The sequence below is a fragment of the Malania oleifera genome, chromosome 6 (assembly GCF_029873635.1).
Source record: "Malania oleifera isolate guangnan ecotype guangnan chromosome 6, ASM2987363v1, whole genome shotgun sequence".
In the NCBI taxonomy this organism is placed as follows: domain Eukaryota; kingdom Viridiplantae; phylum Streptophyta; class Magnoliopsida; order Santalales; family Ximeniaceae; genus Malania; species Malania oleifera.
This window is the reverse complement of record NC_080422.1, coordinates 36,090,704-36,100,793: the sequence shown is the minus strand read 5'-3', so window position 1 is coordinate 36,100,793 and position 10,090 is coordinate 36,090,704.

Below are 10,090 nucleotides of genomic sequence, written 5' to 3'. Positions count from 1 at the left end.
AACGTCTGGCTGGAGACGTTAAAACAAGCGCTTATGGGAGGCAACCCAAAGAGTTTTTCTTTTGTTTATTTCTTTTATCTTTATTACTTTATTAATTTATCTATGCACTTTTGAATAAATTAGATTTTTGATGCAGATTTATTTAGCACGAGTACAGAGCTGAAAACTTAATTCCTCTAAGGATTCACCAATAAGTTAGGGAAGTTTCTTTCTTTTCTTCAATCTTTCTCATTTTTCAATAACATTGAAAAAAAAAATGTGTGAATATGGATGATTAGGCCATGCGTGACGCTACTTATGCCCTTCATATACCTGCATATAACCTAGGAGTACACACTAGGTCATTTATGTGTAGTTTCTATTTATATGGCCAAACTAGGAATTGTAACTCATTGAAAGTTAATTGGTAGTGCAATTGTGTTAATCTAACTATACAAACTCTTGTATCTACATGGTATCTCTTGAGGCTAAAAAAATACACGTTCACGTGACTTGTAGCACTTAGGGTTCCTTGTGAACACTGAGAGAGCGCCCGTGGAGACTTTGACACCTTGTGAGGTACAGTTGAGCCATTTATCGCTCTTTTGAGTTTTGACGTCAACTCAGAGTTCATGAAACTCAACTTTTCCTATTTTTTCTGGATACTCTTTGTACACTAGTCTTGGTTTTTGAATTGCTAGCCTAGAGGTGACATCTAGTGGGAAGATAAAAACTTAGGTCTTGTAGCCTACTCAAGGTGTGAAGGCCGAACCACCCCTAGAAATAGACTTATTTCATGGATTCTTACTCGAGCTTAATGCACATGGGTGGTATGAAAACAATAAAAGAAGTGTTATAATTGTCCTAATTGACCATGAAAAGAAAGAAATTGAAAAATGAGCAGAAGAAAGAAAAAGAGAAATAGAAATAGAAATACCCTAGAAGAGGTGAAAGATTAATACCTGCTCCACACAACTACAAAAAAAGTCAAGGACAAGACGCATGTTATCCACATATGAAGACTCTTCACCCGCCTAATGCCTCAGATGTATTCACGCCTAGTTTGTGAATAAGTTGATCTAGGGTGGTCTCAGTTGGACATGGCGAGTAAGTGAGAAGATGCTAGGGTGAAGGACTCGACACCTCCTAAATAGGCTTGATCCTTTTCAGACTAGTCCACTCCATACATTTAGCGTTTGTTCCTTGCAGTATGTGGGATGTTTGATCATGACACTCCTCCTCACATACGATGAGTAAACCCATCCTTTTTGAGTGTTTTTGAGGGTATACCAGTTAGGCCGAGTCAAAGCGACAGTTCTTTAGGTGTCCACGGATATCCTTGGTGTAACGAGTCACACACATTACACGTGCTTCAAGATTTCGCCTATTTATACTTGAATTTATATGGCTACATTAACTCTGATTTGTGCTCGCTGGTTAATTTTACGTGAGTTTACTATTCTTAATGGCTATATAATGATGAGATTTGCATGAATGACTTATTTCGGAGTTGCGTGAATTGGGTATGAATGAGTTTGTGTGTAATTTGGCGATATTCCTGTATGTGAAAGGGTATGGTTGTGTTGCCTGTGTATTCATTCATTGAAATTCGTATGACACCACCCTGAATTGCATTCCCGTTATTTGCTAGGGACTAGCAAAACTTTAGTTGGGGGTGTGATTACGCGCTTAAATTGCATAATTAGGTGCTTTAATTCATGCATTGAGAATCCTATTTTGTATTTAAATGCCTAATTACTCTTAATATTTTAACATTATGTTCTATTTATAATATTTGAGTTTTATTAAGTAATTTATGAAATTTTGATATTTTTTCTTGTACGGCAACTATCGGAAGCCAAAAACCGACGACACTTTTTAATCTGTGCGTAACTCTCTCATCCAACCTCCGATTCAGATTATTCAGGATGCCATAAAAAGATAAGAAAATTTTCTACAATTTTCATGTTTTGCATTTTGCGAAATAATGGATGCATCAAGATCGAAATCAGATGTGAAGTTAGCATATGCCGTTTTATGGATTATTTCGACAATTCTTCGTAATCTTGGCGTAACTTTCTCATTCAAGTTCCGATCAAGACGATTCAAAATTCTAAGAAAATATGAAAAATAGTTCTACATCTTTTGTGTTTTAATCTTTGAGAGTTACGAGCTGTAAGAGGGTCGAAAGTGGGCTTGAAAGAGGAGGGCAGTTCGTGTACCTTTGAAAAAAAAAAAAAAAATGAGATGTGACCCAGCCATGCAGCGGGGTCATCTCAGAAGGGTGTGGGCAGGGTACATAGAAAGGAAAGACAAAATAATGGAAAGAAAAAAAGAAAGGAAAGAAAAGCAAAGAAAGAAAGGACAAAAGGAAAGGAATGGAAAAGTCAAAGAGGAGGGTTTCCTTGTGGAGAGAGCCGTGTGCAAGAAGAGAGGAGGGTGGGCAGTGTGCGCTGGGACAGCAGAGAAGGCCGCACCATAAAAAAAAAAAAAAAAGGATTGATTTTTCTTGGTTAGACACACAAGGGAGGCCAAAACACAGAGAGTTTCTTGGAAAAATTATTTTTTGGGAGTTTTCTTGTGGTTTTCTTTTGGGGGTGCTACGAAGATACACACACAGCCAGCAAAGGAGAGTTGAAGCATGCAAAAATACTATCTTTTCAAAATCGGAAGGCGGCGAACAACGGCTGTGTTCGGAGTGTTCGTGACGTGCGACGGCGGTGCGGCGAGTGTTGATCTTTCCCGTACACTCCAAATTGAAGAAAATATGGTGAAATCTGTTATGTTGGATTTAATTTTCGGAATGAACTAAAATTTTGAATTCTAGGAAAACGATGTAGCCAGTTTCGAACTATGTTTGCTCTTTGATGCTAATCTGAAGTAGTTTTCATTAATGTTTGTTTGAGTTATTCTGTGCCTAATGCTTTTAATTAACTGGCCTTTAATTAAATGATTTTAGTCTTGTGATTTGCTACTGAAAGGGGGGATTATAGGATAGATCTTGGATAATTCAGCGTAGGTAAATATAGAGATCGAAAGACTTGTATGAACCTACGTAGCATTAAAAATCGAGGGTCTTACTGCGTTCTTGCGTTATTAATTTGCATACTCTTATGTTAAATAATAAACAAGAATAGGTTCTGATTGACTATTGAAAGAGGCTTTTGGAAAAATTGACGATTTGCTAACAAACAGAGAAAACGAAGTTGAGTTAGCTAAATGAGTAAAGCATAGTGAGAAACTAGGTGAAATCGGTTTCCTAGAAGTTTTCACCATCATCAATTTGACACGCGGTATCCAGTTTTAAATTCTCCTGAATAGCTTGTTTAAAGTAGCTTTGTTTAAATTTCACAGTCTAAAATTATTAATTTTTCTAAATAAAATCAAGGTTAGTAAAATTTCGGTACTTGGTAAAATTAAGACATCAATCCTTGAGGACGATACTCTACACATCATTATATTATAAAACTACGATACTGTGCACTTGCAGTTTGCACCCGTCAGAAAGCACCATGGAACTCAAAGAGTATGAGAATCAAGATGCAAGAGGCAAAGTTCAAGAATATTTTGGGAATGAGTATTTAGATCTCATGTACTTACATTTTCGTATGATTTAATTTGAGGCTTATGTACTTACATTTTCGTATGATTTAACTTGAAGCTCATGAATGTATGAAAAACAATGCTTCATACATTCATAAGCTTCAAGTTATATCATATGCTAATGTGCTAGGAATTTGAATTGTACTCACAAGCTTTTGTTAGAAGCATTGTTTTGAGTGTATTTTCCAGATTTTATTGTATACACGATTCAGGGTGTGAACCAGTGTATGAGGAGAGAGTTGTATCTCTTGTAAGCAGCGGAGTAGGAGGAAGTTGTGCCTCTTGTAAGCAGCGGATTGTACGGGAAGCTCCATCCCACTTTAAGGAGCAGGGTTTTAGTGAATCCTTGAGTGGTTGCTCAAGGCGAGGACGTAGGCCAAGTCGGATGAACCTCATAAAACTGTGTTTGTCTTATCTCTTCCCTTCACTCTTTATTTTCAGCATTGCATTTAATTTGTATATATTGCATGCATAGATAGGATAGTCTTGCGCTTAAGTAATTGAGTAACGAGAATTTATTGGTAAATTTATAAGAAGGGTGTAAGAGGTAACTAAGTGCTTTAGAATTTTTTAAATACCCAATTCATCCCTCCTTTTGGGATTACACCTTAATCAACAGCCTCATATTTCTCATCGGTGAGGAGCAGGTGTTCATTGATGAGGAGAAACAGAGAGGTATTGTGAAGTGCGACGAAATTCAGGGTTCGTCGACGAGGAGAAGCTGAGGGATTTTGAAAAACTAAAAATTCTAGGCTTGTCGACAAGGTCACGATCTCGTCGACGAAAAGACTATAAGGTCTCATCGACAAGGATGCAATTCGTCGACAAGAACTACTGAGTCATGGGTGCTATAAATATCCATTTTCATTACTTCTCAACTAAGAAATCTCATTTTCTCTCTCTATCTCTCTAGAAACTCTTCCTACTCTCCATCTCTCTAGATTTCTTCGTTGTTCATCGTCTGATTTGATGATTCGAAGTTACCACGAGGATCGTGGAAGGATTCTCTACAAGTTCTACGGATCATATTTTCGATTCGGCTCTTTTCGGGTTTTGGCGTAAAATCGAGGTAAGACTCAATTTTCAATTTTGATCTAGTAATTTTGTAGAGAACGGTCTTGTGAGTATATTCTATACTGCATTTTATAGGTTTTGAGAACTCGGTTAGCTGTTTAGGAACCGTTGAGTTCAGGATTGGTCTTTTGGGGGGGAAAGGTAAGGGAATACAGTTTATATTGGTTATTTTTGAAATCAGACTTGGCAGAACTGTGGTTTATGGTCCTGTGTGCGTTTTGGTTACTCATTTGGGGGGATCTAATGGGTAAAACTATGGGTTTTTCATGATTATAGTTTTGGGAAAATGGGGTATTGGGCTGCATCCTTGGTTTTGTTGAAAACTGTATGTATATGATAATTTGTATTGTGATATAAGAATGGTCGTGCCTTGACTTGTTTAAACTGTATGTGTTTGGAAAATCATGATTTTAGATTACCAAATGGGTGTGGTTTGTTGGGTTATATGAGCATGCATGGTTGTGTTTTGTTGAAATGTAGTAGGAACTGGGATCCAAATTTTTCCACGTACGAAAGAGTGTCTAGCTCTATATTCGAGGGCATGTTTTTATTGCTTGCCATGTAGGCAAGAGTGTCTGGCTCTATATTTGAGGGCGTGAGCCTATACCGGCTGATCATTGAAGGGTGTGGATCCATCAGTTAGCGTCGGTATAATGCCATGGGAGTTTGGGACTATCCATGTTCTAGTGGCGTCGTGTATCGTGGGCTGGCTATAGGGTAACTGCGAGTATCGTGGACCGGCTTTGGGACGAAGGGTGTGACGACACCTGGTAAATCATGGGCATGCGTATGCGTGTGTGTGCGTGTATGCACTGTACTGGAACTGCATTGTGAAAACATTAGAAATGCTTTTAACTGTGTATATTTTGTTTTCATGATAACACTCAAATGCCACACACTAATGTAACCTGTGTTTGCCTTACTGAGATGTGTCTTACCCCTACTATACGTACATTTTTACAGGTCCTTCGAGTAACTGGAACTAGCGTCCTTGTGACAGAAGCATCGTGGCCGGTGTACTACGGGTAGCGCTTGGGTAAGTGCTAGGACTTGTGTTTTGTGGGTTTTCGTTTTGAGATATGTTGGGCACCCGCTTGTACGTTGTATGATAGAGCCTTGTTTCCACTCTTGTATAGACTCTGGTATGGTACCATGTATGTATAGAATGACCTTTTTCCCCTGCGTATATTCTGTTGTGGTTGGATGTGTATAGGGTGCCTGGGAACCCCACGGGGTCGGACCTTCATCCTTTGTATTGTATCTTTGGATGTTTTGTTGGATACAGGGACATGTTAGGTTACAATCTCACCCCTGGGTCCTATTTTCGAGTTCAGGGCGTGATAACTTGGTATCAGAGCTAACCAGGTTGTTAGGTTTTGTAGACTTGGTTAAGTTTAGCTGGGAGCACATACCAGAGTATAGGATGTTGGATGTGGGTAGAGTTGGTTGGGGATTGTTTTATTGCTAGACCAAATTGTCGGCGATGTTCCGTGTATTTTGTGGAATGACGATTCTAATAAAAATAGGGCAGACCATTGATGACTTTCGTATCGGTGTGATAAGACAGATCTAGACCTAGCAGGGAGTAGTTAACATGATTAGGGATAGATAATTGTGTTAACTGTACATCTGTATGTGTTGTAAGAGTATTGATAAGATTCTTATTGTGTTTCAGAATGGAGCCTAAGGATAATGACCTGGAAAGTGGCTCCGAGGAGACTGCGAGTGATGAGTCTCCTTCTGTGCCTCGAGGTTTGACAAGGCAGATTTTGTGGGAGATGGAGCGGAGTGTGAGGAGACACGAATGCTCTCCTATTGCTGCAAGGTGCACCATTGAGAGGTTCACACGCATGCATCCTCCAATGTTCTCTGGGGGACATGACCCAACGATAGCAGAGGACTAGGTGGAAAAGACTGAGAGGATCTTGGAGGTCTTGCACTGCACGGATAGGCAGCGAGTCCTTTATGCTACCTTCCACCTATCTGGGGAGGCGGGTCGATGGTGGACTGCAATGAATTTTCTGGAGAAGCAGAGGGGCGGTGCTGAGGAGATGTCATGGAGCCGTTTCAAGGAGGTGTTCTTTGACAGATACTTCCCGGCTTCACTACGTGATGCGAAGGTGGATGAGTTTTCTACTCTCACTTAGGGGAGTATAACGGTGTAGGGGTATGTGGCTCGGTACATAGAGTTGTCCCAGTTTGCGCCATGTTTGATCTAAAGTGAGTATGAGAAGACTTGAAGATTTGAGAAGGGTTTGAGGAAGGATATCTGTAGGCTAGTGGGTATGCTTTAGATCTGCGAGTTCTCGGTGTTGGTGGATAAAGCCACGGTGATTGAGACCAGTATCCGAGAGGATAAGGTGGAGCAGGAATTGAGGAAGAGAACAATACCTTCTGGTTCTCAGTTGGGATCTCGTCAGGAATCGTGGAAGAAGAAGAGCAAGGGCTCAGGTTACTGTTAGAATACTGAGCACTAGGGTCCTCAGACGAGCCAGACTAGTGATCATTGTACTAGGTGCCTCAGATGGCACGAGGGCAAGTGCCGGTCTTTTGGGGGTAACTTCTATAACTGTGGTCGGTCAAGCCACATGGCTCGCGAATGTCATGCATCGAGGAAAGATGTGCCTACATCTAGTATGAACCAGGGGAGCAATCCGTTACCTCGAGGAACCATTCAGGCGAATACAACGCCGGCTAGAATATACTCTCTTAATCCAGCAGACGCTGAGCATGCGGGGAACGTAGTGACAGGTACCTTATTATTGCTTTCAAATAAGGCTTCTGTTTTGTTTGATTTGGGTGCAACCCATACTTTTGCATCTGTGAGGTTTGTTCAACGGTGTGGGGTTAAGGCCCAAATCATGAATGAGGTGTTATCTGTTACTACATCATCTGGGAGTATATCATTATGTAGGAGGATGTTGGAAGACTGCTCAGTGGTAATTTAGGGGAAGCTGCTACCGATGAACCTTGTAGTATACAACATGTCAGGGTTTGATGTTATTTTGGGGATGGATTGGTTGTTCTCTGGTTATGCTGTGATCGACTGTCGTAGAGGGGTGGTAGTGTTCAGACCTCCTAGGGAGCTGGAGTATGAATTTGTGGGATCGCGTGTGCGTCTGACGCCATTGATCCTATCGGCACTACAGGTGAGGAGGCTACTCTTGGACGGATGTTAAGGGTACCTAGCTTGTGTGAAGGAACCACCACGGGATGAGTTGAGGCTCAAGGATATTCGGGTAATCAGCGAGTTGCTGGATGTGTTTCCGAATGATTTACCCTGTTTACCTTTCGGATCTTGAGGTGGAGTTTGCGATAGAGTTGCTGCCTAGCTAGGCACCGGTCTCTAAAGCTCTATATCGAATGGCTCCAGCAGAATTTCTGGAGTTAAAGGAGCAGTTGCAGGAATTACTGGACAGGGATTTCATTCGACCTAGTGTTTCGCCCTGGGGAGCTTCAGTATTGTTTGTGAAGAAGAAGGACGGGTCGATGCAGATGTGCATTGATTAAAGTAACATTAACAAGGTGACTATGAAGAATCGTTATCCTTTACCTCGTATTGATGATCTCTTTGACCAGTTGCAGAGGATGCGGGTCTTTTCGAAGATCGACTTGCGGTCAGGGTATCATCAGGTGAGGATTAGATCTAAGGATGTAGCAAAGATTGCTTTTCGAACCATATACAGCCACTACGAGTTTTTAGTCATGCCTTTTGGGTTGACGAATGTTCCGATAGTGTTCATGGATCTGATAAATAGAGTTTTCCATGAGTACCTGGATCAGTTCGTGGTGGTATTCATTGATGATATTCTGGTATACTCGAAGAGTTTGGAAGAGCTTGAGAGTCATCTGAGGTTAGTATTACAGATTCTATAGGAGAAGAAGTTGTATGCTAAAATGAAGAAGTGTGAATTCTAGTTCAGTCAGATAGCATTCCAAGGCCATGTGATGACTGGTGACGGTATATCAGTTGATCCTAGCAAGATCGAAGCTGTGGTCGACTGGGTAAGGCCGAAGAATGTGCAGAAGGTTCGTAGTTTTCTAGGACTGGTAGGTTACTATTGTCGGTTCGTGGAAGGTTTTTCCAAACTGTCTGGGCCTCTGACTCGATTGACTAGGAAGGGAGTGAAATTTGAGTGGACCAGTGATTGCGAGCAGTGCTTTGAGGAGTTGAAGCACCGGCTGATTACTGCTCCAGTTTTGACCATTCCTTCGGGGGATGGCGGGTTTGTGATTTATAGCGATACATCTCTGAAGGGTCTAGGATGTGTGCTTATGCAGTAGGGCAAAGTAGTAGCATATGCTTCTCGGCAATTGAAAGAATATGAGAAGAATTATCATACGCATGATCTAGAATTGGCTACTGTTGTATATGCACTGAAGATCTGGTGACACTACTTGTATGGTGTGCTATGCAAGATCTTTACTGACCACAAAAGCCTCAGGTATTTATTTCTTCATGCAGAAGGAGTTGATCAAAGACTACGATTGCACCATCTGCTATAACTTGAGGAAAGCTAATGTGGTCGTTGATGCGTTGAGTCGGAAGTCAGGACTTGCGGTTGTATCTGGGGTGGTAACTCGGTATCACATTAGAGAGAAGCTGGAGAGCTCAGGTATAGAGTTAGTGCGTGGTGATGATCAGGCTTATCTTGCTAGTCTGGTGGTTCAGCAGACCCTGTTTGAGCATTTAAAAATCGCGCAGGGTAGTGATGCAGAGTTGGCAGAGGTTATGGAAAAGGTACGGTAGGGACTAGCTACAAAGTTTAACATCTCTATGGGAGGTGTGTTGAGGTTTGGGACCAAGATATGTGTTCCAAACGACGATGAGATCAGAAGGAAGATTCTAGAGGAAGCGCATCATTCTTTATGTACGGTACATCCTAGTAGTACAAAGATGTATCGAGACTTGCGCGAGACCTTATGGTGGTCTGGTATGAAGAGGTAGATTGCTCAGTTCGTGGAGCAGTGTCTAACGTGTCAGCATATGAAAACTGAACATTAGAGACTGGCAGGGCCGTTGCAGCCTTTGCCTATTTCGGTGTGGAAATAGGAGCACATTTCCATGGATTTCGTTACCGGATTGCCGCCAGCACTTCACAGGTAGAATGCTATTTGGGTGATCATGGACAGATTGACGAAATCTGCTTATTTCATACCGATGAAGGTTAGATATCCTTTGAGTAGGCTAGAAGATATGTATGTGCATGAGATTGTGAGAATGCACAGAATACCAGTGTCCATTGTGTTAGATCGGGACCCGAGGTTTACTTCTCGATTCTAGACAAGCTTGCAGGAGGCACTAGGGACGAAGCTTACTTTCAATACAGCATTCCACCCTCATACTGATGGATAGTCGGAGAGGACGATACAGATCTTGGAAGATATGTTGAGAGCTTGTGTGTTAGACTTCGGAGGTAGTTGGATACAGTTT